Source organism: Marmota monax, unplaced genomic scaffold (genome assembly GCF_021218885.2).
Source record: "Marmota monax isolate L192 unplaced genomic scaffold, Marmota_monax_Labrador192_F-V1.1 WCK01_AAM20220418_F8-fsc00010, whole genome shotgun sequence".
Taxonomy (NCBI): domain Eukaryota; kingdom Metazoa; phylum Chordata; class Mammalia; order Rodentia; family Sciuridae; genus Marmota; species Marmota monax.
The window spans coordinates 7,244,056-7,257,361 of record NW_026692321.1 but is presented as its reverse complement, the minus strand read 5'-3'; the positions used below and the strand labels follow the sequence as shown (position 1 = coordinate 7,257,361).

The 13,306-nt window shown below is 43.2% G+C and overlaps 1 long non-coding RNA gene across 2 annotated transcripts; it reads left to right on the top strand.

Annotated features, from left to right (window-relative positions):
* Positions 1-240: 240 nt before the first annotated feature.
* On the top strand, positions 241-11,940 carry LOC124090614 (uncharacterized). Of its 2 annotated transcripts, XR_009226548.1 has the most exons (4): positions 241-594; positions 1,003-3,251; positions 4,576-7,316; positions 7,664-11,940. It is a non-coding gene; the product is annotated as an uncharacterized LOC124090614 (long non-coding RNA). The 2 variants fall into 2 exon arrangements; XR_009226547.1 differs by having other exon boundaries at positions 241-3,251; positions 4,576-7,152.
* Positions 11,941-13,306: the final 1,366 nt, after the last annotated feature.

Below are 13,306 nucleotides of genomic sequence, written 5' to 3'. Positions count from 1 at the left end.
ATTTAGAGAGGCAGATTTAAAGCTAACTGGCTCCATGCTGAGTCCAAAACTGGATTCAGAGGTGTGTACTGGGAAGGCTTCCTTCCCACATCACTTGGCCCAAGCTGAGCTCTGGGCCACTGGCGGAGACTGTGGAGCACCATCAAGGAAACAGAATCCCCCGGGAGCTCGCAGATGATAAGGCGTGGACACATGGGCGTTTTCTTGGATGGGCCCCTTGGGGTTCTGGGAAACCATGACCACAAGTCAGAGGGCCTGCCCAGCATTGTGTAACATAAATTCAGAAAAAGAAAGTCTCCTTTGCCCTGGGCGGTCTCCAGCAGGCCGTTCACGAAAACCACTCTGGACCTGGTGCTTGAGCTGAGGTTGCACGGAAGAAATGAACTTGGAGATCCCAACAGCTGGAGGAGGATGGCCAGCAAGCTGGGACAAAGCACCCCACTTCCTCTCTTGGCTGTCAACTTCAACGGCACAAAATGCTCGTTTTGTCAGAGAGGACTCCCGGGGCTGGGCTGGTGTTTGGAAGAGCCCTCTTGGATGGACAGCAGCCGTAAATCACCACACAACTTCTCTCTGGGAGTCCTCGGCACCAAGGTACAGGGATGGATTTCTCAGGCTGCTGGCGTAGCACAGCTTACTTTTGGGAGGCAAGAGAAAGAAAGACACCAAAAGGCTTCACAAGCTGAGCCAGGACCCCCCAAAAGAAGGAAGCAGGAGGTGCTTCTTTGAGGAGGGGCCCAACAAGCTGCTGGAACATCTGCAGGCTGGGTAGTCCTCCAGGGAGCAGGGAGAGGACCCGGCAGGAGGCAACCTTTCTCCCCTATTTCTGAGTCTGCCTTGAGAAATAGGAATGCTGGGGAGGCCCAGTCAGGGGACAAGAATGCACCCTCCCTTTCCCTGGCCACCCCTCCCCCACGTGCTTCCTGAGACAGGAAACTTTAAATTGCTGGGATGGGCCACCCTAATTGCTACTCTTTTAATAACTTGGTTCACTCCTTGCAGCCTCTGTAAACATTTTAGGAGCAGCAGACTCGTAGCAGGAGCGGAAGCATATCCTCACAGGATGGCCTCTCTCCTACCATGAGCAGTCAGAGGACCAGCCATAGCCAACCAGCAACACGCCTGCCCTCCTCTCCACAGCCCTGAAAAATCCCTGGAACTGATACTTACAGGTGTCCACTTAGTGTCCCCAATACCTCCACTGAGGGGACCACCTGATGCCATCGGCCCATGAGCATCCCCTTGCTGGTGTCTTTAACACAGGGCCTGCTCCAGCCCAGAGCCACATGGCCCCCCACTGTGCTTCTCTTTCTCATCATGATCCTAGAAATGACCTAGAGAAGACCCCTCATTTTATAAATAAGAATTCTGGGAGCACCAAGGTCAAAGGATTTTTCAAGACAGTGCAGCAAGGTATTGTCAGAGCAAGGGCCCCAGGACAGGCCTCCTGCTTCACCTGGGACGCCCCCTGCCACACCAGCTGTGGTTCTGGACTTACCCACAACCACCATGGGGTTTAGGCTCCGGGCTTTCAGAGCCAGCTTCTTAGGTGCAGCCTCCACGAGGTTTTTATATCTTCCTCAGAATCTCCATATGGAGGGGACGAGTGGAATGAATTATTTGAAAACCAGTGAAGTCAGAGAGGATTGGAAGGTACACATGGATTCATCTGGACCCACCTTTTTCTTTAAACTGTTCTTTTTTGTGCAGTCGCTTTGTTTAATGGTGGACTAGGAGTTCTGAAATTTGTTTTATGTGGTTTATGATACTTGTGGTTTGGTAGAAGCTCAGATCCTGGATGCAAATGTGAGTGAGAGGGTTTGAGAGGTATTTGTTGGTTGGTGGCAAGATAAGATATTTTCTATTTTTCCTACCATTAAAACAAACAAACAAACAAGCCTGTCTAATCTGCCTTTCTAGGAAGGACTTGGACTGGAGTTAGGCAGTCCATCTCAGAAATAAGGTGACCAGTGTCAGGGGACATATAGGACAGCAAGGGAGAGAGGTGCTGTCAGTTCTGAGACCAAGGACAAGGGGCCAAGTCCAAAGGGATCAGCAGTGGTTGAAGAACAGGTTCCCAGAATTGAATGGAACTGGGTTTGAAATAAAAACATGTTAAGAACTAGAAAAGGGGTTTTCTCTAAGTCGTGGGCACAACTCGGTGTTTGCAGGTGTTCTCTTTGGTGGATGGAGCTGGAATGGCTAACATCGGCAGGAATCAACTCAAGAAGGTAATTTTTCAGTGAGGAGATTTGTTATGAGGAGAGAGATTTATTAGAAATAATTCAAGGTTGATATTGTTTTAGTAGAAACTTTCCCAAGAATACATTCACTCTGAGAACTCTGGGCATAAGACATTTGGGACTTCAGCCATAGAAATAGGGAATGAAGGGTTAGAAAGCTGAAGTAGGGTAAGATGGGGGAAGGCTGCTTCACTGGTCATGGGAGTCACAACCCAGCAGGAGAAGACCAGTACCCACCCAACCAAAGATGTGGTTTAAAGGAACGTCAGTACTAGGTGGGTGTGGGGCACCAGAAGTGCCCCCAAGGGGCTGGTGGGTGTTTAGATGGTGATAAAACTTTAGGCTCTGCAGGCAGGCAGGCCTGGGTTTGAATTCTTCCCCCACATCCCAGTCTGGCCTTGTGACCTTGGGCAAGTTTTCAGAACTCTGGATGGCAATTTTTCTGTCTTAAAGGACTTAGTTTAAATGTTGGTCACAGCAGTGCTGACCTGAAGTGATAGAAAAAACAGGAGGAAGAAAAGGGAGAATGGAAAGGGGCACAGAAAGAAGAGGGGACAGTGGAGGAAAGGAGCTGTGGTGAGCCCCAGGTGCTGAGGCTTAGCCCGGGTGGATGTGACAAGTGAGCAACATTGGCAGCTCCCGTGTCAGACCAACACTGGAGCCTCAGCTCGGGGTAGGTTTGCTCAGATTCTTGTGTTCTAGCTCAGGATGGCCTTGGACCTCTGCTGCAAGGGCAATGCCCATTGACAAGAGTCTGCAGGGAGATCGAGATCGAAAATGTTTATCATAAAGATACATTAAGGATAAAATAAAATAAAGCGCCATGATGGGTGACGAATGCTCATCTAACATTCAGGACACTTGTGCAATGTTAAAAGGACACATTGAGAAAATCAAAGCTTTGCTGCTAGAGTTGAATGCTAACCAGATTCAGGGAGGAAGTTGACACCTGTCGTCCCAGAACTCACCTTGTGCTACACTGAAGCCTTCATTTGATAGTTGTCCCAGGTGGGTATTGGAAGAATAGATGTTATTTGCAAGTGAAATCAGGACTTTGAACATAGTAGTTATGGCCCTTTAATAGGAAGGCTATTGTGTTGGTTAATTATGCTGTAGTGATACCCAATTCACCCGGATTTCTTTCATACCCTCAAAAATTCAGAGGGCATTGAGTGGAGTTATTTTACTAAAATGCAATAAAGTCCTGTGTCTGGGGGAGCTCTTGGCCCATAATGGAGAGAGAATATGTTACAAACAGAAGAGGCGTGGGCATCAGGCAGACTAGAGTTTCACATTGATCTGTCAACTTGTGCTGCCTGCACCTTGTCATTTACCGTCTCCTAACTTGATGCTTGTCTCTAAAAATAAGACAATAAAAGATGACAAGAAGTTGTAGAAGGTTAGTGATTTCCTATACCTATCATGGAGCCTGGCCAATAATAAATCTTCAGTAAGCCGTTAATCACTCATGCATTTGTTTGAGAGAATGAGGTGTATTTTTTAGAACACTAATTAATGTTGACCACTTTCAATTCCAAGAATGTCTTTATGAGAATTATAACTTTATTTAACCAATTTGTAAGTGTTGCTGTCTATCTTTTTTGCCATCTTCATTATTACATTTTCTTTATGGTACAGGATCCTCCTAGAAAATAATAAATACTTACTAAAGCTTTCTCTATTAAATACAAATCCTCTCGGGTTTTGTACACTTTTATGTTTTAGCTGCTACATTACTATTCTGTGTGTGTGGTGTTGGGAAGGGAATCCAGGACCTGACATGTTAGACACGGGCTCTGCCACTGTGCATGTGGTCGTGCATGTACAAAAATATCTTATTTAACAGGAAGAGAAAATTGGGCCAGGAGTTAGACTGGTCAGCTTCCGGTTCAAGCAGACTAATAGGCAGCTGTGTAGCTCAGAGCTGGTGACTGAGATTTCGATAAATGTTACCTTGGATTTTACTATTGTTATCTGAAAAAAATAAGAAACAAAACAGAAATATCTGTAAGAGCCCTTCCTATTCTTCCCATATTCCTTTTAGTTTTAGGAAGCCATTTTTTTCTCTGAACCCTTTAACCACTCTGAGGAGTCATCACATTTCAAAGGAGCCCAAAGGACAGCCAGGGTTCCCCAGTACAGCAATCGTGTGGCTCCTGGGATCAAAGGAAGGTACCTGGGCAGTTCACTTGTTTGGTTATCAAAAGAGATCCACCAGGTTGTCTCCTATTTAAAAAAAGTGGAATCCTTCCTAGTTATCTTCAGTCTAAAATACCCCTCCCCCACAAACCCCCCACAGACTCTGCTTTTTAATCAGAGCCTTCTTTTATAGGCAATGAATAAAGGCCCTTTCCTCCAACATTAAATTGGTGTGAAAATTTGAAAGAAGCTCAAGGAAGCAAATAAAAATTTAAAAATAACAGCAAAACAAAAGGAAGATAAAAAAGACAGACACTGCAAAACCAAGTGACAGGGAGAGACAGAAAAGCAAAAAAGAGACCAAAAAAAAAAAAAAATAGGAAAGAGGGAAAGAGATGCAGATTATAAACTAAGAGACCTTGGCTATTTTCAAATCAAGCCTGTCTTTTTTCCCATAATCACAGTTACTTCATATCCTCCCAAAGCTGGCATGTTTCTCCTGGGAAGATAAATCCTTTCTGGCAAGCTGTCTGCGTTCGAGCTGAAGCAGGAAGCCCCAGTCATCATAGCATTATGCAAGCCTGTGTCCGGCCAATAATTGCCTATCTGACATGCTGGCCTCCCACATTCCTGAGATTCATCTAGAACAGCCAGAAGATTAGATTAGTGTGTATTTTCAGCTAGAGCCGCCATCACTGCTTGCTGGTGTGCCTCCTGTTAGCTGGATCAGGACAGGGCCCGTCTGTCAGCCAAGGCCCGCCCGTGGGCCCCTGCCTGTCCAAAGTGTCTGTCTCCTGGGCAGCGGGTTCTTCCTGTGGAAAGGAGGAGCCACAGAACTTTAGGGAGGACTGGTTTGACATCCCTGCCACCAACAGTGTCCTGTGGTGGGACTCCATGACCACAAAGCGACCAAGAAAGCTCCAGGTGACCAAGTCGTCCTTCCTGCCAAGTTCACAGAGCACAAGCCAAAGTTCAGGGAAACAGGGAAGGAGGCCCGGGTCTGCACCACCCGCTGCGCCAGCAGAGGTGTTTCTTCACTTTGCTAAGCCTCCGTCCCTTCACGTATAAATTAGGCAAAACAACAGCCACTGCTTCAGGTTACTGATGCTTAAATGAGAGGATGTGTACACAAAGCCTCGGCTCATAGTCCCTGTGAAGAGGTGCTGTTTTTGCCTCCTGGACATTTGTCAAGCGTGCTCCAAGGTTTGCAAGCTCCTGCAGGACAGACAATGGTGCCCTTCTTCATCCCCGAGCCCACCAGGGGGCTCTGTGCCCAGCCAGTCAGGGCCTTTGGGTTAATATTGAAGGAAGGAAGGAAAAGGGAGGGAAGGTCACTGAAACAGGAGAGAAGAAAATGGGAAGAGAGGAAGCGAGGAAGGGGGAAGGAAGTCAGCCACGCTGGGGACAGAGCAGATGCCGTGACCTCACCACTGGATTTTCTCCTACTCCTTTTAATCCTCTATTCTCTCCTGCTGATGTCCACTCTGCTTCTGCTTTTATACCAGTGGAGCCATTGCCTGGGCTGTCCTCCTTCATCATCCCTAGATCTCAAGTCACCTCTCCGGGCAGCCTTCTTGACTGAGCGAGGGTATACCAGGGCTAACTTCAATGATTCTGCTGTTGTACCTAATTCATGTCTCAATTACCTCTTCCCAGGACTTTATTCTGGGAGTCCCAGAGCCAGAGTTTTGAGACAAATGCTCCTGGCATGACCTATATTCTTGAGTCTTAGGACACAGGAGTCTTTGTTTTTTACCAGTACTTCATAAACTGTGGGCCATTTTTTTTTTTTTTTGGTACGAGAGATTGAACCCAGGGACACTTAACCACTGAGTCACATCCCCATCCCTTTTTTATATTTTACCTAGAGACAGGGTCTCACCGAGTTGCTTAGGACTTCACTAAGTTGCTGAGGCTAGATTTGAACTCTCCATCCTCCTCCCCCAGGCTCCTGAACCTCTGGAATCACACCCATGCACCACCATGCACCACCATGCCCAGCGGACTATGGACCTTTGATAACTGTCAAGTACTACAGGTGTTTGTTCAGAGGATAAACATATTTCTGTCAATAAAATCACATTTAATCCTGTACCAAGAGACAGGTTCCAAGGTGCATCTATGACAAAATGAAGATTTTAAATGCCATCAGTATTTAGATTCTGTTGCTCAGCACTATCCCTTCCTTGACCCAGCCTCTCCGCCACTGTCCTATGTGTCAGCAGGCTTGGGATGCTGGAACAAAGTACCACAAACTGGATGTCAGAAAACAATGAAAATATACTATCATAGAGTCCTGGAGGCTGGGGACCTGAAATCATGGGCCATGGGGCCATGCTTCTTGGGAAATCTGCAGGGCGTCCTTCCTTGCCTCCTCCGTGGTTTGCTAGAAACCCGTGGCATCCCTCGGTGTGTGGTTCCATCACTGTCATCCTGTTTTCTCCTGGGGCTCTTCCTGTGCATCTCTGTGTCTCCACATGGATGTTTTCTGATAAGGACACCACTCACTTCAGACACAGAGCCTGCCCTACTCCTCGGTGACCAAAGTGAACTAGTTATACCTGCAACAGCCCTATTTCCAGATACGGTCACATTCTGATGTACTGGGAGTTAGGGCTTCAATGACTATTTTTTGGAGGACAAGGTTCAGTGCATACCACACTGTATCATCACACAGCAAATGCCAGACAACCAGGAGCAGAGAAATGAGCATTAGAATGGACAGAAGGAAGAGGTGGCTGAGAAAACGCAGAGAGACCGGGGAATTACTGTGAGTGACTTTTATGGTTCATTTTGATTGACCTCCAAGCGGAGGGGTGAGACCTGATTCAAAGGCATAGAATTAGGGCACAAGTTATGGGTCTTCTAAGCAAGAGTCTAATGAGGCTTCCGTGGGAGCTACACACACGACTCACAGGGACCTGGCAGTATAAGGTACGTGTGATCCAGACCTGGAGTTCCACGGAGCAGGTGAGAGAAGGACACGGATGGAGGGATGACTAACCCTCTTTAGCCTTGAGGGAGGAGGGGATTAAAAAGATTGTCTCATGTGTGTAATAAATTTAGAGAATTGAATGGACCCAACCTGTCTTTTAAAAAATCATTTATTAATTACCCCGTCTTTAGTGTCTCACCTTACTGAGTCCTGCAATTTGCGAATTAACTATTGGCCCAACTCGGTCTATTGAAGAGATAATGGGTATTAAGGAGAAGCTGGTCTCTGAAGTTGGCTTATGAATCATGACGATTATGAGTGACTCACATTCCTTGTATCTTCAAAGGGCTTTCTCCTGATGCGCCAGCAGAGGACTCGATGCTGAGCTTTCTCAAATGGAGCTTAGCAGTGAAGGTGAGGGCCCTGGAGCTCCGGAAAGGCCACCAAGGAAGAGGGCCTTGAAGAACGAGGAGGGGAGGGCTGTGCGGTTCGCAGCTTCGGATGGTTGCCACGGAGGTTCGTTAGGCACAACTTGATGAAGGGCACCCTTGGGAGGTTCTCCCAGCACCGTGCACGGAGCCAGTGGGAGTTGTTTAAAATGCGGGCCTTTAACTGCTTTGCTTGAGGCCAAGACACTGTGCCAGGGTTCAGAAGCATTTGATGGCACTTTTGCGTTCAAAGCACTCAGAGACACCGTGCTTATTCCCAAAGTGGGATATTCCATGGGCTAAGTAGGTCAGTGACAATGAGCTATTGAGGGGCTTGACAACTGCAGCTAGCCGAGAAGACACACAACGAACGGAATCCCTTTGCCTTCCTCTAATAAAAGCCACTGGGGCGAGGGGCGGGGGGAACATTCCTGGGGGTAAAAGAGATAGCTCTAGAAAAGAAAAGATAACTGCAAATGCAACGAAAACCCACATGAATGGATGTAGCACAAAAGAACTGGGTCTCTGGAATCAGGGGCCTATTTTCCTAACAAAACAGCACACCCTTTGTGGGGCACCCAGGGCATATTAGTTTCTTACCGGATTTTTTGGTAGGCATAACTCTGAGATCAACACTTTCACTTTTTACTGATTTTAAACCTGGAGGGAGTGGGCCCCTTACACCAGATACCCTTCTAACAACCTTTCCCACAGTCATACTGGATGATTGCCCGGGCTGGGGGGTGAACCTACTTCTCTGGCCCTCTTCAACTTTCTGGTCTGATGGCAGGGAGAAGGGTACTGAGCTTTACCAGATATTGAAAGGGCTTCCCCGGGAGCAGGTTCTCAGCACATGTTCATTGAAAACTGAACAACCCCACTGGCACACAAGTAGCAGTACTGAACTCTTTTCAATGGGGAGATTCAGGGGGGACTCATGCCCACCTGCTCTCTGGAGCCCTTGAGGCCCCGGAGCTCCTGGGTAGAGCTGCTCCTAACACTTCTCAAGGGAATTTCCACATCCAGGACACTGCCCTGCTGAAAGTTAGCAACTGGGTGGCCCCTTCCAATTAGGACTGCTGGATTCGGAACTTAAATGCGTATAATGATCATTCTTAATGCATGTGCTTTACACTCTCAGAGGCTTCCATCTTCAAAGTGCTTTATGAACATTAACTAATTAATCTGGGATACAAATTGTGCCAAGGCCCAGAGGGCTTAAACTGCTCAGATCTGGGGCGGTCTCTGTTGAGGGTAACTTCAAGCAATGCATGGAAACCCTTTTGCTTGGTGTACGTGGGTGGGGCTGTCAGCAAAGTGCCATCAACCCACTGCAGACACTGCCCAGTGTCTGGCCCAGTGGGCTACACCTGCACTTGAGGCTACAAAGAAGAGGAAGCCAGAAGCTCTTTGACAAGGGAGTGACACACTAATGGCTAGCAAACATTATGCTTTTAATAAAAAATAAAGCTTCATAGGCATTTATTTGTTCAAATAGGTCACATTCAAGCTTCCATTGCATAAATGAAGAAATAGGCTCAGAATGGCATAAGAAAGAGCCTGATTTACTAATTACCCAAGAAACATTTCTTACCAAATACAGTAACAGAAGTGACTTACGTAACCCAAAACTTGATGTTAAAATAAGTATGAGAAGTAGAAATAATCGATGCTAGAGACACTCAGAGGTAAAAGGTAAAATTTCCTTTGGATAGGTGAAGAAGATTTGCTTGGAGATCAGTTTTGTGTTGGACTTCATTTACTTACTTATTGATTTTAGTGATTTTACTAAGGCATAATTTACATAATAAACTGCATAGGACTCAAGGGTACATGCAATAGAACACAATTGTGGTATAAGTGGTATATGCGATAGCACACAATTGTATATTAAGTGTATCCATCACTTCTAAGTCTCTCAGTGTTCCTTGAAAATTCCCTTTGTAACCCCATGCCCCAACCCATTAGCAGGTAATCACTGATCAGTTTTCTATCATGACAGACAGGTATACATTTTCTAGAATATAATAAAATGGAATCATATGTTATGTTTGCACAGCTTCTTTCACTTGTGCAATTACTTTGCAGTTCATCCACATTGTAGGGCATACCTATTGCTGCTCACACCCTGTTACTGACACATAGCAGCACATTCTGTAGATCCACACAATAGCATCATGGTGAATATTCATGTACAAGTCTTTCTAAGGACCTATTTCCTGGGAGTGAAATGGCTAGGCCACGTGATAAGTCAAAGATTACTTTAGAAACAGTCAAAGGGATTTTCAAAATAGCCAAACCACTTTACATGCTCATCACAGTATAGGAAAGTCACCATATGGTATATTTACACCAGCAATTGGCATATTACATCTTTTTAATTTTTAGGCATTCCTAAAATTGTGTAGCAGTATTCTCATTGAGATGGTAATTTTCACTTCCTTAATAGCTGAAAATATGTCCAGCATTTTTGAGGTGTTTATTTATAATCCCTATATGTTAACCATTGTATTTGGTCAAACTCTTTGACAAGTTGTAAAAATTGGGTTGTTTGTGGTTTTATTGGTTATATATTATATTATAAACCTCAAATATGTTATTTGTAAATACTTTTCCCAGGCTTCAGTTTATCTTTTCCTTATTTTAATAGTGTATAAGAACAAGTTATTAGTTTTGATGAAGTTCAAGTTAAACTTTATTTTTAACGGATCATGTTTTTGATAGGTATCTAAGAAATCTTTGCCTAATTCCAAATTACAAAGGTTCTATCTCAGGATACTTCTACAAGGGGTATAGTTTTATCTTTATGTCTGTGATGTTTTGAGCTGACTTTTATATACATGTGAGGTATGAATCCAAGTGTATCTTTTTTACGTAAGGATATAAAATTCCTTTATCATTATTCCTCCACTGAATTGCCTTTGCATTTCTGTCAAAAATTAGTTGGGAATATCTCTGTTGCTCTACTTCTGGACTTTTATGTGAATTTGAGGTGTTTGTCTGCGTTAACCCAACACACTATCTTGACTGCTATAGCTTTGTTCTTTTTCCAACTTGCTTGGCTCGTCTAAGTACTTTGCGTTTCTACTTGAACTGTCAAGTCTGCTTGTCAATTTCTGGAAAAACATAACAAAACAAAAACCTTTAGGACATCTTGACTGGAATTTCTTTGAACCTAAGGATCAATATGGGGGAAGTCTGAATCTTACACAGTAGCCTGTTCCATGAATGCAGCGTATCTCTTCATTTCTCTTGGTAATGATTCGACGTGCAATTTCTGCCTGAGTGTTGTTTGCTATTTTTATTATTCATTTCATACCTATCTTTTCAAAGACTTTTCCCCAAGTTCTTTATATCCTTCAATGCTATAGTAACTGAAATTGGCATTTCAAATTTCAATTGGTGATTTTCCATAGCTAGTTTTTGGAAATACGATATATCTTTATATCCTACCATTTTGCTAAACTGACTTATTTCCAGTAGCTTTTTATGCAGAATTTATTGAATTTTCTGCATGGATGACTATGTTATCTTACACATAAAGACAGTTTTACTTCCTCCTTTCTAATTTGGATGCTAGCTGGTATTTTTGTTTATTTGTTTTCCTTATTGCACTGGCTAGAAACTCCAATAACACTAGTGAAAGCAAACACCCTTTCCTTGTTCTCCCTCTGAAGGAGAATAGGTCCAGTCTTTCCCCATTACCTGTCCTGCTTCCTGGAGCTTTATAGTGTCACCCTTTCTCAGGTTGAAAAACTCCTTTCTGTCCCTAATTGGTGAGGGTTTTTATCAGAAGAGGATGCTGGATCTTGTCAAATACTTCTTTAGCATCAACTAAGATATGATTTTTAAAAATCTGTTAATAAGATGAGTTAGACTGCTTTCCAAAAGTTCAAGCAACCTTGCAGTCTTGGTGTACCTCAATTGTGTTATGTTAATTGACATTTGCTAAGCACTTTGCCTCAGTATTTAGGAGAGATGCTGTTTGATGGCCACTTTTCCTTCTGTCTTTGCTGGCTATTCTCTTAGAAGGAGTTGGTAATCTTTCTTTTCCCTCAACTTCTGATTTTTTTTTGTAGAATTAATGTGAAAATTATTGTTAAAAAAATCACTAGTTTGAATAGTGAAATATATTAGGAGCTTGTTTGAATGAATTATTCAATATTTATAATAAATACTTACCTTTTTGAGCTCATCCTCAGTCCTGAATCTTTGATTTTTCATAAAAATTCATATTTCCTCATTAGTCAAGTTTAAGTAACCAAGCGTCTCCTGAAAGTTTTGTTGTTGTTGTTGTTGTTGTTTTTGATACTGGGGATTCAGCTCAGGGCTACTTGCCCACTGAGCCACATCCCCAGCCCTATTTTGTATTTTATTTAGAGACAGGGTCTCACTGAGTTGCTTAGCACCTTGCCATTGCTGAGGCTGACTTTGAACTCATGATCCTCCTCTCTCAGCATCCCAAGCTGCTGCTGAAAGTTAAGGTAGGGGGTAGGATCTCCTTTAATGCCTATAACAGACAGAATTCTTCCTTAGAATTAAACAAATTAAAATCTGGATTTAAAAACAATATCAAATCTGAAATTGATGCTTTGAAATACACTAAATTATCAACTAATTTCTCCCTTCAACCCCAAATTCAGAGATTTGCTGAAGGTAAGTTTGTACCAGCTTTCAGGAGACAATTGTTAAACATTCATGAATTTTGCAAAGTAGTTGTTAAACAGACTTAATATTAAATATTAAATCACATGAACTTACAATTAAATTATATCAAAAATAAAGGTATTAAATGCTTGAAGCTTATTACTTTCTAATTATTTTACTATCATCTATGCACTTGAAATCACTATGTTTATTTTAGAAATACTATGTAATGATGTGTTATTGATAGTCACTCAGTCTCAGGACTTGGTGATTCATGTTCATGGGTTAAAATCAGCCATCTGTACATTTACACCATGGAAATTGGCAAATGCTATAGAATAATACACTGTTTGATTTATTGTTTTGTTGATTTTTCAGGCTTAAGAATGTTATGGACAAAATGCTAATGCAGATTAAATGTAAATGTGTGTCATATCTGTAGCCAAAACACTGTGCATAAGCATTAAGCACTGTGAGTATTAAGCAAATATTCTTCCAGCATTTGAGAACAATTATCCATTCAGAAAGGAATCACTCACATCATTGACAAATGAGTGAAGTTCAAACATACTTCTTTGTTGTTCCACTTTCATCTTCCTTGTTAAGATAAATGAAGATATCCACTGAGATTCATTCTGGAACAGTACTCATCTGTCAATTGAAACCATATTTTGTCTATGGATACAAGAGTTGGGCAAAAATAAAGAATTGCGTGCTGTGAGAGACAATGGCCTACATGCAATATACAGTAAAGAGTGCTGTATATTGTATTATTTATAGATTACTCACTACATATACTTCATTTCCACAAAATTAGATGTATTTGTTCAGAGACCAAATGTGAAGCATTTACCAACCACCACTGTTCAAAATTCCATCTATTATGAGCCCCTCTGTACACTCACCCAGCCTTT